Here is a 15904-nt window from a genome sequence, read left to right on the forward strand (position 1 = left end):
TAAATGCAATTATACTTTATTTCAATTGACAATAGAAGATTAGGGGTACATTCAACTCTTCATTTCTTCAAATCATTATTAAAATGCAATGCTGAAGTTAATTTTTATACATTTTCTAAATCTAGAGGGAATGAATGAACCATATGTTCTTCTTTTGAAATCTCTTCTCTTAGCTTTGCAGTAACCACATGTAGGAGAGTCCTTTTTCACCTCTGCCTTATTCTCTGCTGTGGATGCCTGAGGCTCAAACCAAGACTATTTGATGGGTGCAATGAATGTACTAATACATAGTGTTAATCAGTATGACACATTGTCAGCAATCAGTTTTGGGAATTAAATGAGCTTGGTTTGAGGATTTCATAGTTTAATGAGATTGACATTCATATTTTAGGGATTTCAGATCTATTGAGATAGGCAGACTTGAAAATCAGTCAAATTAATATGAAGCAATAAAGTTTGAATGAGTGATAAACAGCATCCATTGCCTAACCTGTTCAGGTTGGAGAAGAGTTTGTAGGGGGCCTTTTCTTAAATTCTTGTGATAAAAGTTGTGCATGTCTTGAATTTCCATAATTTTTAAAATTTATTTTGTGATACAACTGGCACCCATAAGTTCACAGGTAGTGACACTTTTGGGAGGTGTGGTTTGTTTGAGTAGGTTTGGTTTGGTTGGAGGAAGTCTGTCACTGTCCCAGAGGGTCTTGAGGTCTCTTAAATACATGAGCCAGGGCCAGTGTCTCAGTACACTTCTTGTTGCCTGCAGATCAAAAGGTAGGACTCTAACTTCTCTAGCACCATGTCTGCCAATACACTGTCATGTCCTGCCATGATGATAATGGACTAAATCTCTGAACTATTTGACTCCCCAATTAAATGTCTCCCTTTGTAAGATTTGCTGTGCTCTTTGTGTCTCTTCACAGCAATAGAAACTCTAAGACACAATTCTTATTTCTCTCACTAACTCCTATCATATACCACCTCCCAACTATCTTTCAAATTCATAACCTTTTTTCTTTAATTTTTGAGAAACACACACAACACACGCACACACCACACACACACCACACACATACACACACTCCTAAATATATTAATACAGCCTGCTTGGTCTCTATGATGCTACTAGTATATATGTTTCAGGACTGACCATATGGTGCTGGATAAGAACTTTGTGTGTTCTTCCCTATGTAAGACTATTTCTCCCACTGTAACTTTCCCTAGTGTTTGAATGAACTGGGAATTTTATTTTATCTATGCTACCTACCCCTATCTATTTATCCAAATTTGTTTTCTTTCACACTTACTCTAAATACCTCAAAATATTTACTACTTATGTGTAGATGCTTGAAATACAGTGATAAATAAAATTACTGCCTTAAATATTTTCTATATAACGTACATTTTCTACATTGTATATAAAATCTCTACAGCAGAGGTTAGAGACATAATAATAGTATAAAAATATATCATATACACAACACTATAGACTTACATACAAGTTCTTCACAAAGAGTTAACTTTGTTCAATTTTATAGAGAATGGAGAAAATGATCAAAATGATCTCCACAAAACACTTAAATTGAGAGTAGAGGGATGCACATAAATGTGCCATGTAGTTAGGTCGTAGAAATAAGGTATGAGAGTTTTCTATTGAAAGAGAACTATCAAAAGATACATGAGATGGATGGTGGTATACTCCTTTAATCACAGCACTTGGGAGGTAGAAGTGAGGGATTTCTGAGAGTTTAAGACAGTCTGGTCTACAGAAGTAGTTCTAGGGAAGACAAGGCTACAGTACAGAGAAACCCTGTCTCAAAATTACCTCACTCAAATACCCTAAAAGGCAGAATTTCTATGTTGACATATTTACCATATGATAATGTAATTGGATACAGGTTGTATCTACATGTCCTTCGGTTTTATCTATTCTGAAAGTAGCTACCTGAAAAGAAATTCATGTAGATCAAAGTTTAAATCAAATAGTATACTGTAAGAGAGGAATAGGAAGCAGCACAGGCAGGGAAAGTGGGAAACTTAGTGCATGCTGTTCCATGCACGACATGATGACTGTCTAAGCTACTGCAGTAGGTAAGTGGGCAGACCTGAGGGAAAATAATTTAGATCGAGTGAGAAAAAAATAATGTTAATTAGTAAAATATTTCTTTATATCTATTGTGACCTTCAGTAAAATTTTATATGCATTGGTATTTTGCCTGCACATGTGCCTGTGTACCACATGTGTGCTTGGTGACCTTGGGGGCCTGGAAAGGCTTAGGGTCACCTGGAACTAGAGTTATAGATGGCTATGAGTCACCGTGTGATATTCTGAATGCAATTTTGCTGCTCTGGAAGAACAGTCAGTTCTCCTAAACAATTTAGTCTTCTCTCCAGTTAATATTTAGTAAAAAATTTTAAAGCAGCTTATAGGAATATAAAAATGTCATATTGTATCTATGTATGAGTATATGTATATTCATGAAATTATTGGCTGTCGAAAATTTTGAAGACTGACTAATTAGAAACTGGACTGAAGGGAAAAAAAGAAAAAACAAGACAGTATTTTGGCTTTTCTTTTTGACAAATAAGATTCAATTTCTTTTTATTGAGGTTGGGAATAACATATGAGAGTGAGCTCTCCCAGGAAGAATTTAGGTTTGTTTTTGTGCATATTGAATTTGTGATACTCATGATTTATCTGGATGAAGTGCTCAGATAAGCTGAATGTTTTGTTTAAAAGTCAGGAAGTGTTTTGAGCATTTGTAACAATATAGTAGGGTCAATGAAATAGGTCAATGAGTAAAACCCTAGGTATGTAGTCACCTTCAACAGTTGTCTTACACGTGGTTTATGGCATATAAGTACACTCTTCATAGAGACCACACACACAAATCCACAATAGTCATACATAAACTGAAATAATTTAAAGATATAATAGCACAGTATCAAATACGTTTTTGAAAATTACTCCATGAAACTCCTTCCATGGCTCAGTACTTTGTGCTTATTTACAGTTAATTCTTGCTTCTGGTCCTGTGGATTATATGCGGCTCTGATAGTCAAGGCTGACTTTAATAAGCTATCAGGACCTCATCATGTTGTGTCTTCTTATATTGTATTTAGAGGATCACCAAGGGAACACCCTTTTCATGTCTTTGGTAAGTGCATGATATCTCTTGAGGGCTAAATGTTTGCCTAAAGAAATACTTTTATGTTAATATTTTAATGAGTGAATCAAATCACATGCAACATATAAAATGAATTGTACTAGAAATTGTGTTCTGTTCAGAGTGATATATGAAAGGGTACATACTTAGGAGGCATTCTGACCAAGAAGTACAACTTCTGACTTAAAGTTTGGGAGTTGCTTGGGCTGAATGATACTCTGCTATAGAGATTTGCATTGGTATGGATCTTGGTTTATAGATACAAATTTAAGGTCAATTTTCTTATATGTATAGTTCTGCTCTTGATCAAGGTACTGTGGTTGTACAGCTCATTTAAAATGTAATGTATAATTAAGAAATATGGGTTAATAGATAAACATCTATAATAGTTAAGCTTGTACTCAGGTTAGTTAGATTTTCAAGATGTATAGAGATGTATTTCAGATGGATAGATAGTCTTCAAACATTTTGAAGACTATAGAACATGGCATTTTAAATGCTTAGGAACTTAGAACTTTTCACGACAATGAGAGACATGTGCTCCTGGCAGCACCATTCTACCTTGAAAGGATGATGGGCACTGAAGAGGCTCCTTATGGTGTTGATTAGCCATTTGGGTAAGAAACTGCTCTTGCCTGGACTGCTTGATGGTGTGTTGTATGAGCTGGATATGCAGGACCCACAGAAAAATGACCGCTAAACTTGCCTAAAGGTGTGACAATTCTTCGGAGTTCCTGCTTCATGAAGGAGTCTGCTAGACATTCTACAGGGCACAGAAGAAAGTGGCTGACAAATTGCCAATATAGGCAGACCTGTCTTTGAAATTTCCTGCTTCATGGAAAAGTTTGCTGGACACTATGGTCTTGTAGGCTAAAGACGGATGTCCCAACGGTCCAGAAGAACTTTGGGTGACTGTCCAGGCAGCAAGATGTCTCTGTCAATTCTAGAGTTTTGAAAGTTGCTTACAATGTACTTCCTGCTTTCTTAGGCAATATTATATCATTCTAGAGTCTTTGATGGAGTTGAAGAATGGTTATAGTTATAGCTTTCCTTAGTTATTTTAAAAGATAAAGTAGATATAAATATTGTAAATGTAATTCTTGCTCGATACCTGTCTTGTTATATGTAATTTTACTATGTTAAAGTTAAAGCCTTCTTTTTTATTTTAACAGAAAAGGAGAAATTGTGTGGGAAGTCCTTCTGTCTATGTGTTGCTTTTATTGATTAATGAATAAAGAAGCCATTTTGACCAGTGACTTAGCAGAATAGAGCTAGGCAGAGAAAACAAAACTGAATGCTGGGAGACAGAATGCAGACATAGAGAAGTTATATAAATAGAGAGACCAGAACAATTTAGAAATAGCTTATAGTCATTAAAGAGCATGCCTTTCAAAAGGAGTCTCAAATTTGATTAAAAAAATAACTCTTCTTAGCGCAACATATCTCATAAAGTGGCTTTGTGAATCATAAGAATCTATTCGCTAGATCTCAAAGCAGTGCCCTGATACATCTGAAATAAACTTCCAGCAATTAAGTACTAGAGAGAATATATAGACAGGATAAGTATCAGATGTGATGGAAACAGAAAGAATGAAAGAAACAACTAACAAAGGCAAAATATTCACCAAGGAAAAAAGAAGAGCAACAGATAAAAATTTCACCCGAATCTACAGTGTGTGGTAGAGGAACAGGTGTTATCACCTTCAGAATGATAGTTGAGAAGTTTTCAGGAGAAAATTCCTCTGCTAATTGGGAAAAGCAATAAGTCATGTAGAAACAATAACACATTTTCCAATCGACTGAGTTATAGACCAAGGTTAAAAGATCAATGATAAATGGAACGGTTGAAAAATTTTGTGTTCAGAACAGAAAGCAATTCGCAAAAATTATAAAAGATGACAATATGCTAATGAACTGAGAATTGGCAAAAGTAAAACAGAAAGTATAAAGGAAAGGTTACTGTTCAGGTTGCCCTGCCTTAAAACCATCTGTCAAAAAATACTAATATATGATTAATGAAATGCTCTGTAGACCTTATGTATGTAGAATGTCAGAAGCAGCCCTAGCAGTACTAGCAGAAAACCCAAGGTGCAGTTCACTGAGGGGGCAGGCAGAGTGGAGAAAACGAAAGGAGCACGATTGTGCCTGGCTTTGTGTGCTTTTCTCACATCAGTTTTATTCGTATTATCTTGCTTTCCTCTGTGTCATAGAAACTGAACTCTGCAAATGTAGTGTTCTTAGCATCTACCTCCTGTCATGGTAACCTTCAGCCATTCTTGCTTCCAAGTATTTGATGTGCTGACAGAAAAACCCAGGAATGTGTTATTGTTCAGAAAGGGTTATGATAGCCAACTTCCCTGGGCCAGTTGGATACCTTGTATTCTTCATTGAAGTGAAGTGTTCATTCTCATAGTGAATGTACACACATTCTATGCACATATTTACATGGTGATTCCTCCATCACCACCAACTATGGAAATTACAAAATGCTCAGTATTCCAAATTCTTCTACAAAATATCATAGAAACCAGAATGCTGATAGTGAAAAAAACAGTCTTCTCCAGGGACTAGCATACCAATTGCTTATACAACAATAATTCATCAGCCCTGAAAACATACATATGAGTAACATAATACAGACTGAACAGGTTTTACTTATGTATTTGGGGATACATGCACATATATACACACACATGTAAAAATACATGTATATAAAAACAAAGAAAGAAAAGGAGTATGAATATGAAAAGAGTGAGGAGGGGTATGTGGGAAGATTTGGAGGGAGAAAAAGAACAGGAAAACATTATGTAATTGTTCTATATCTCAAAAAATATAATTTAAAAAAAAGACTTCTAGGGCCTGGAGAGATGGCTCAGAGGTTAAGAGCATTGCCTGCTCTTCCAAAGGTCCTGAGTTCAATTCCCAGCAACCACATGGTGGCTCACAACCATCTGTAATGGGGTCTGGTGCCCTCTTCTGGCCTGCAGGCATATACACAGACAGAATATTGTATACATAATAAATAAATATTTTAAAAAAAAAGACTTCTATTTACAATGAAGCATTTTTCTACCTTTTTATTTTTTTATTTTTTTAATTAATTAATTTATTTATTAAAGATTTCTGCCTCCTCCCTACCACCGCCTCCCATTTCCCTCCCCCTCCCCCAATTATCTCCCCCTCCCTCAGCAGCCCTAAGAGCAGTCAGGGTTCCCTGCCTTGTGGGAAGTCCAAGGATCTCCCACCTCCTTCCAGGTCTAGTAAGATGAGCATCCAAACAGCCTAGGTTCCGACAAAGCCAGTACATGCAGTAGGATCAAAACCCAGTGCCATTGTTCTTGACTTCTCAGCAGCCCTAATTGTCCGCTATGTTCAGCAAGTCTGGTTTTATCCCATGCTTTTTCAGACCCAGTCCAGCTGGCCTTGGTGAGTTCCCGATAGAGCATCCCCATTGTCTCAGTGTGTGGGTGCACCCCTCTCAGTCCTGAGTTCCTTGCTTGTGCTCTCTCTCCTTCTGCTCCTCATTTGGACCTTAAAGGACATTGAGCCTATAATTTGTGATCCTAGAAAAGCTAAATAAGAAGGTGAACCCAAAGAAAAACTTATAGTTATCCTACTGGATATTAACCTTCATCAGGCGATGAAAGGAGACAGAGACAGAGACCCACATTGGAGCACCGGAAGCATTTTAAAAAGATGAAAGGTGTAAGAATAAGTCTGAAATTAAATTGACAGTTTCACTGAAACTCTTATAGTGCTATTGAGTAACACAAAATATGAAAAAAAAACCAAATAATGAATACTCTTGGATAGAAAATCCATTATCAGAATGAATAGTTCATAAACTAAAATATAATTTATCAAAAGTTAGAACATCTCACTATAAGTAACAGTAGGAGTTTTTATGAATTAGAGTAGATAACTTTAATGTTAATATGTTAAGTAAGAAAGTTAGAATAGCCAGAAAATATTAATAAGAAGCATTAAAATATAAAACAAAGGCAGAAATAAAACCAGTTAAACAGTAAAGCTATTAGAGATTAATTAAAGTTCACAGATACTCAATACAAATACAAATTCAGTAAACGGCATATTATGATGGAGACGGAACATTATTCTATTCAGTTGGTAAAATGCATTAATTGAAAGCCTAAGAGTTGAGTTACAAAGTACTCCTAAAATTGGGGGAAGGTGAGTGTTACCTCGTCTCACTCTACCACATTTTATTTTGGTCCTAGTCAGCCCAGAATGTGATGAAAAAAATTAAAGGCCATAAATCTTAAAAATAAAAAGGCAGACCTATAGTTATAATCTGCAAGAACAGAGGAAATCCCTAGCAACTGAAGTTACCTTAGCTACTCTTTCTGTCTTCTATCAGCATGCTACAGAACAAATAAGTGTCATAGCATCAGAGCACATGAAACATCCTGATAATGAGTCAGTGAAATGGACACGACTTGTTCAAGAGTAGGAAAATATAGCTGTTAACTGCATCGATTAATACATTCAACTTACTGAACTGCATTCTCAATAATGTAGATGTTTTAATTAATCCTAGATTTATCCATAAATTAGAGAAAATTTTATTCAAAATGCCATAGTACTTCTTTATAGAAACTTACAGGCAAATGTTAATATATGTTTTAAAATATAAATGCCCAAACAATTTCTGAAAGGAAAAAGACAGCAAGGTAACAAAAACGATCTGATTTTAGTAATCTAGTTTCAAATTTCTATAAGGCTAGACTAATGGACCTAAGTAGAAATAAACCCATGTCTCCTAAATTTAATTTTTGTTGTTATTAATTTTGTTTTTCCATTATTCCCTATTTTTATATAATGTATTTTGATTACTCTTTGCTCATACTATGTCTTATCTCCCATCTCTTTCAAGCCTCCATCCTCCCTACATGATACAGAAGCTGCAGTTGTCTGCATTGATCAGAAGAACTGGCCTGGTGCAGTCAGACATGGTTGGAGGAGGAGCTTAGTGAACCTTACCTTTCAGTTCTGAACTATTTGGTACTGATAGATTCAGAGGTAGTGGGAGTCACTACCTTTAACTGTGTATTTAATGGTGATCCCACTGGGCTCCAATGGGTAGTTCTGATGAATTGGTTTGATTGCTGCTCTGGTGAAACTAAATGAGGCAGTAAAGAAGTAAATTTATTTTTAAATTAAAAATCAACATAATCTATGTAGAAGAGTATTTCTTTCAATAAATGGCTCTGAAACATTATGAACATATGAATCATATGAATACGTGAATCATATGAACACAGATGATGAAAAATTGACATTTTAATATGAAGAGTTTAACTTTTAATCATTTTAAATATTTAAAAACTGCTAACAAAATAAAAAGCAGAAGTAGCTTAAAATGTGTAAGTTTTTATCTAAGTATATGTGTGTATGTATATGTTTATGTGTATGTGTGTTTACATGTAATACAAGTATAAAGATAGTATCCATGATATATAAACATGCCTTAAGCTTGGTAAAATAAATACAAATCAATAGAAAGAATTGGTAAATGAACAAATATTCATAAAAATAGATAATATATTAATGGTAAATATGCACATTAACATATTTAGTATCATCATTATAAGCATATAAGTTATAACAATATGGAGATACACTTTCACATTGAATACAAGAGCTGAAAATAAGATTGATGAAGTGTCAATCAATATTAGTTTTGTATAATTGCTCAATAGGAAGATTTCTGTCTACTTCAGAAATCACCTTGGGACTTCATTAAAAAGTTAAAAACACACACAAAAAATACCGATAGCAAACAAATTTTAGAAATTTACCCTAAAGATATTAAAGCTATTGTCATAAAACTGCTTAGAAACAAAGTTGATCTATACTATAAAATATTAAATCAACCAAAAGGTCCCTTTAATGATCGTACAAATAACATTTTATGTTCACATATAACACTAAGACATAAAATATAATATAGTTGTGTACTAAAAAGTTTTAAAGCAAAAGACAGGTTATGTTATTATAAGGAAACTATAACATAAAACATATGATTATGGAAATCAGATAAATTATGGCCTGGAACGTGATTAATAGAGGCATCATTAGAAAGTAGAATTAGGATACTGTTCTGAGTGACAAAATTTCTGACATCATTCTATAAATCACCAGATTGTACACTTAGAGTAGGTTTATTGATTCTGTATAAATTATACCTCTCTAAAGTTAGAATTTGCATTTCAGAACAGAGGTAAAAGGCAAACTGTATGTGAAATATTTAGTTCCTGTCCTGAAGGAAATACTGATTTTCTTTTATAACAATGGGAAGACTATTAAGAAAACATATAGAGAAAAACAGAAAAATCTTGTGCATAACAAGAAAACAAGAGGTGCTGAGGAGTTCCATCTAGACGGGTGAGTGTGTGCTGTCCAGGGCCAGACTGTCCCGGAAAAGAGCACAACCCTCCCTCCCCCAGCTCCTGCTGCAGGGCTTTCTTTCCTACACACGACCCCCCCCCCAAGCCTGCCTTGTCTGCAAGGTCCTTTGCTGAGGAACAGCTTCCTGCTCCTACACTAAGGCTACCCACTCAGAGTGGTGAGTGCCTGCCTACCGGGCAGGCCTCAAGGACCCCCAAAAGGGAGTGCAGACACCTTCAGCTTGTGCTGAGGATCTCCTGTGTTCTACTCGACCATGCACTCCCCCCACATTCGCCCTTTTGTCCACGGGTCATTGGACTACCAGGCGTCCATGTTTTGGTGTTGAGAAGTCCATCTGGAAGGGAACGGTTCCTGCTCCTACACTGAGGAGATACACCCAGGGACTTCGTCACAGCAAAGACTGGACCAAGACACCAGGCCTCTCCTGGCTCCATTTGAAGAAAGAGATGGGCAGGCACCAATGCAAGAATTCCTCCAACAACCTGAAAGGCAACATGACATCACCAGAATCCAGGAATGCCGAAATAAGAAGAATTGTACACCCTACTCCAGAAGAATTAGAAGAATTTGACTCAAAAGTGAATTATATGAAAATAATAGAGGACCTTAAACAGGAGGTGAAAAACTGCCATAAACAATTAGAGATTACAAACAAAAAGGTAGAGGAAATGAATAAATCTCTCAAAGATACCCAAAAAACCAAGAGAAACAAGAAAAAGCAATCAAACAGGTAAGGGAAACGGTTCAAGACTTGAAGAATGAAATGGAAGTAATGAAGAAAACACAAACCGAGGGAAGGATAGAGATGGAAAATCTGGGTAAACGAACATGAACTACAGAGTCAAGTACTAACAAAAGATTACAAGAGATAGAAGAAAGAATCTCAGACACTGAAGATACCATAGAGAAAATAAACACACTGATCAAAGAAAACAGCAAAACCAACAAATTCTCATCACAAAACATTCAGGAAATCTGGGACACAATAAAAAGACCAAACCTAAGAATAATAGGGATAGAAGAAGGAGTACAGCTCAATAGTCCAGAAAATATATTTAATAAAATTATAGAAGAAAACTTTCCCAACCTTAAGAAAAATATTCCTTTGAAGGTCCAAGAAGCATACAGAACACCAAATAGACTGGATGAAAAAAAAATCTCCTCACCATATAATAATCAAAACACAAAATATACAGAATAAAGAAATAATATTAAGAGCTGCAAGGAAAAAGGTCAAGTTACTTATAAAGGTAAACCTATCAGACTTACACCTTACTTCTCTATGGAAACCATGAAAGCCAGAAGGTCCTGCATAGATGTACTGCAGAAACTAAGAGACCATGGATACAAGCCCAGACTACTATACCCAGCCAAGTTTTCATTCACTATAAATGGAGAAAACAAAATTTTCCAGGATAAAAACAAATTTAAACAATATGTAGCCACAAATCCAGCCTTACAGAAAGTAATTGAAGGAAAATCACAACCCAAGGAGTCCAACAATGCCCACAATAACTCAGACATCTAATGATCCTTCACCAGCACAACTTGAAGAAGGGAACCACACAAACTCTACTACCAAAAAAAGAAAGAAAGAAAAAAATGACCGGAGTTAACAACCACTGGTCATTAATATCACTTAATATCAATGGACTCAACTCACCTATAAAGAGGCACAGGCTAAGAGATTGGATATGAAAACAGGATCCAACATTCTGCTGTTTACAAGGAATACACCTCAACCACAAAGGCAGACATCTACTCAGAGTAAAGGGCTGGGAAAAGGTTTATCAAGCAAATGGATCTAAGAAACAAGCAGGTGTGGCCATACTAATTTCTAACAAAGATGACTTCAGACTAAAATCAATCAGAAGAGATGGAGAGGGACATTTTTTACTCATAACAGGAACAATTCATCAGGACAAAGTCTCAATCCTGAATATCTATGCCCCTAATATAAAAGCACCCACTTATGTAAAAGAAATATTACTAAAACTCAAGGCAGTCATCAAACCACACACACTAATAGTAGGAGATTGCAACACTCCTCTCTCACCAATGGACAGGTCAATCAGACAGAAACCTAACAGAGAAATAAGAGGATTAAGGGAGGTAATGAATCAAATGGACTTAACAGACATCTATAGAACATTCCACCCAAATAGGAAAGAATATACCTTCTTCTCTGCAGCTCATGGAAACTTCTCGAAAATTGACCACATACTCGGTAACAAAGCAAACTTACAGAGTTACAAAAAAATATTAGTAACCGCCTGTGTCTTATCAGATCACCATGGATTAAAGTTAGAATTCAACAACAATGCTACCCCCAGAAAGCCTACAAACTCATGGAAACTGGACAGTCAAATACTGAACCACACCTGGATCAAGGAAGAAATAAAGAAAGAAATTAAAGTCTTTCTTGAATTCAATGAAAACAAAGACTCAACATACTCAAACCTATGGGACACTGTGAAAGCAGTGCTAAGAGGAAAGTTCATAGCACTAAGGGTCCACTTAAAGAAAACGGAGAAAGCATACATTGGAGACTTAACAGCCCACCTGAAAGCTCTAGAAAAAAAAGAAGCAGACTCACCTAGGAGGAGTAGAAGACTGGAAATAATCAAACTGAGGGCTGAAATCAACAAAATAGAAACACAGAAAACAATCCAAAGAATCAATGAAACAAAAAGCTGGTTCTTGGAGAAAATCAACAAGATTGATAAGCCCCTATCCAAACTAATCAAACAGCAAACTAACAAGATCAGAAACGAAAAGGGAGACATAACCATAGACACAGAGGAAATTCAGAGAATCGTTAGATCTTACTACAAAAGCCTGTATGCCACAAAATTGGAAAATGTAAAAGAAATGGACACTTTTTTAGATAAGTGCCACATACCAAAGTTAAACCAGGACGAGGTGAACAATCTAAATAGACCTGTTAGTTGCAAAGAATTAGAAGTTGTTATAAAAAACCTCCCTACCAAAAAAAGCCCAGGTCCAGATGGCTTCAATGCAGAATTCTACCAGAACTTCCAAGAAGAACTGATACCTATACTCCTTAATGTATTTCAGAATATAGAAACAGAGAAGTCATTGCCAAATTCCTTTTATGAAGCTGCAGTTACTCTGATACCAAAACCACACAAAGACACAACCAAGAAAGAGAACTACAGGCCAATCTCACTCATGAACATCGATGTGAAAATCCTCAATAAAATACTGACAAACTGAATCCAAGACCATATTAGAAAAATTATCCATTATGATCAAGTAGGCTTCATCCCAGGAATGCAGGGCTGGTTCAACATATGAAAATCTATCAATGTAATCCATCATATAAATAAACTGAAAGAAAAAACCATATGATCATTTCATTAGATGCTGAAAAAGCATTTGACAAAATTCAACATCCCTTTATCATAAAGGTCTTAGAGAGATTAGGGATGCAAGGGTCGTACCTAACTATAATAAAAGCTATTTATAGCAAGCCGAGAGCTAACATCAAATTAAATGGAGAGAAACTCAAAGCCATCCCACTAAAATCAGGGACATGACAAGGCTGTCCACTCTCTCCATACCTCTTCAATATAGTGCTTGAAGTTCTCACAATAGCAATAAGACAACATAAGGGGATCAAAGGGATTCAAATTGGAAAGGAAGAAGTTAATCTTTCATTATTTGCAGATGATATGATAGTGTACATAAGCGACCCCAAAAACTCCAGCAAAGAACTCCTACAGCTGATAAACACCTTTAGTAGCATGGCAGGATACAAGATCAATTCCAAAAAGTCAGTTGCCATCCTATACACAAAGAATAAGTAAGCAGAGAGGGAAATCAGAGAAGCATCACCCTTCATGATAGCCACAAATAGCATAAAATATCTTGGGGTAACTCTAACCAAGGAAGTGAAGGATCTATTTGACAAGAACTTTAAGTCTTTGAAGAAAAAATTGAGGAGGATACCAGAAAATGAAAGGATCTCCCTTGTTCTTGGATTGGGAGGATCAACATAGTAAAAATGGCAATTCTACCAAGAGCAATTTTTAGATTCAATGCAATCCCCATTAAAATCACATCAAAATTCTTCACAGATCTTGAGAGGACATTAATCAACTTTATATGGAAAAACAAAAAACCCAGGAAAGCCAAAACAATCTTATACAATAAAGGAACTTCTGGAGGCATTACCATCCCTGACATCAAACTCTGTTACAGAGCTTCAGTATTGAAAACAGCTTGGTACTGGCATAAAAACAGAGAAGTCGATCAATGGAATCGAATAGAAGACCCTGATTTTAACCCACAAACCTATGAACACCTGATTTTTGATAGAGGAGCTAAAAGTATTTAATGGAAGAAAGAGAGCATCTTCAACAAATGGTGCTGGCAGAACTGGTTGTCAACCTTAGAATGAAAATATATCCATATCTATCACCATGTACAAAACTCAAGTCCAAATGGATTAAAGACCTCAATATCAGTGTGAACACACTGAACCTGATAGAAGAAAAAATGGGAAGTACTCTACAACATATGGGCACAGGAGATCACTTCCTACATATATCCCCAGCCGCACAGACATTAAGGACAACATTGAATAAATGGGACCTCCTGAAACTGAGAAGCTTCTGTAAAGCAAAGGACACTGTCACTAAGACAAAAAGGCAACCCACAGACTGGGAGAAGATCTTCACCAACCCTGCAACAGAAAAAGCTCTGATCTCCAAAATATATAAAGAACTCTAGAAACTAGACTTTAAAATGCTAATTAACCAAATAAAATATGGGGCACCGAACTGAACAGAGAATTCTCAACAGAAGAAATTCAAATGTCCAAAAGATACTTAAGGTCATGTTCAACCTCGTTAGCGATAAGGGAAATGCAATTTAAAACACCTTTGAGATGCCATCTTACACATGTCAGAATGGCTAAAATCAAAAACACCAATGATAGCCTTTGCTGGAGAGGTTGTGGAGTGATGTGGGAGTGATTTCTTTCTAATCTGTTGCTTTCATTGGTTAATTAATAAAGAAACTGCCTTGGCCCATTTGATAGGCCAACCCTTAGGTGGGCGGAGTAGACAGAACAGAATGCTGGGAGAAAGAAGCCGAGTCAGTGAGTCACCATGATTCTCCCACTGGACACAGATGCAGGTTAAGATCCTCCCTGGTAAGCCACCAGCTCATGGTGCTACACAGAATATTAGAAATGTGTTAGATCAATATGTAAGAGCTAGCCAATAAGAGGCTGGCACTAATGGGCCAAACAGTGTTTAAAAGAATACAGTTTCCATGTAATTATTTCGAGTAAAGCTAGCCGGGTGGCGGGAAGTAGCCTGCCGCTCCCCCACAACAGAATGGCACCCAACGTAGTAATGAACTCCACACAAAACCTGAGAGGGCTTGAAAAGGAGACAGAGAGAATTTAAGACAGCTTTTTGCTGTTTCTGGGTTGAGTGCCACATAGAAATTGTCCTGACTCAGCAGCAGGAAAAAACTGGCTGTTTTAAAATGCCGGCTTTCTGGGCTGTGCCACCATTGAGATCTCTGTCTGCCTCCTGCGGGAGACTGAGTCTTTGAATAGAGCATTTGGAGTAAAGTACTATGGCTTGCTTGATGGCAATGTGGACTGCTGTGTGCCTGGAACTGTTTGTTGCTCAGGGGCACCAAATGGCTCTGAGGCAGGAGTGGCTCAGCTCACCCTGCTGAACTGTGCTGGTCTCAGGCAGGAACTACCATAATTACCATAATAACAGCGCAGTTAAGGTTTAGACTGGGCAGGACACAGACAGTACTGTATTACCCCTACATGGTGCAACTTAAGTTTTTAAGAAGTGCTTAACATTTTAAGAAATGCTCCTAGATAGTAAAAAATTACAGATTCACAATAAAACAGATTCAGACATAAAAGACCACAGTGTTGATGAGTGTATGTAGGCTTGAGAGAGAGAAGAAAAAAATATAGAGAATATAGATTAAAAGAATTAAAGAAAAATAAGCCACGTAAAAATGGAAAATTCACAGAGAGTCTGGATTCTTTGTATTATTGTGTTTTCTTTAAAATTTTTGACTGTAAAGGAGCTAAGTACAGAGAGACATTTCATTATATGGGCTGCCCAGTGGAACCAGAATGGATATCATAAGGGTATTATGACTTCAGAATTTGGGTCTAAGGATATGATGCTTTGGAGAGGGTCTTCATTTGTTTTCACAGAGGATGAGACCCTGTGGATTGTTTCTATCCCAACATGGTATGATAGACCACGCCCTCCTGAAAGGTTGCCATAAACACCTTCAGAAAA

The sequence above is a fragment of the Chionomys nivalis genome, chromosome 26, assembly GCF_950005125.1.
Source record: "Chionomys nivalis chromosome 26, mChiNiv1.1, whole genome shotgun sequence".
Classification (NCBI taxonomy): domain Eukaryota; kingdom Metazoa; phylum Chordata; class Mammalia; order Rodentia; family Cricetidae; genus Chionomys; species Chionomys nivalis.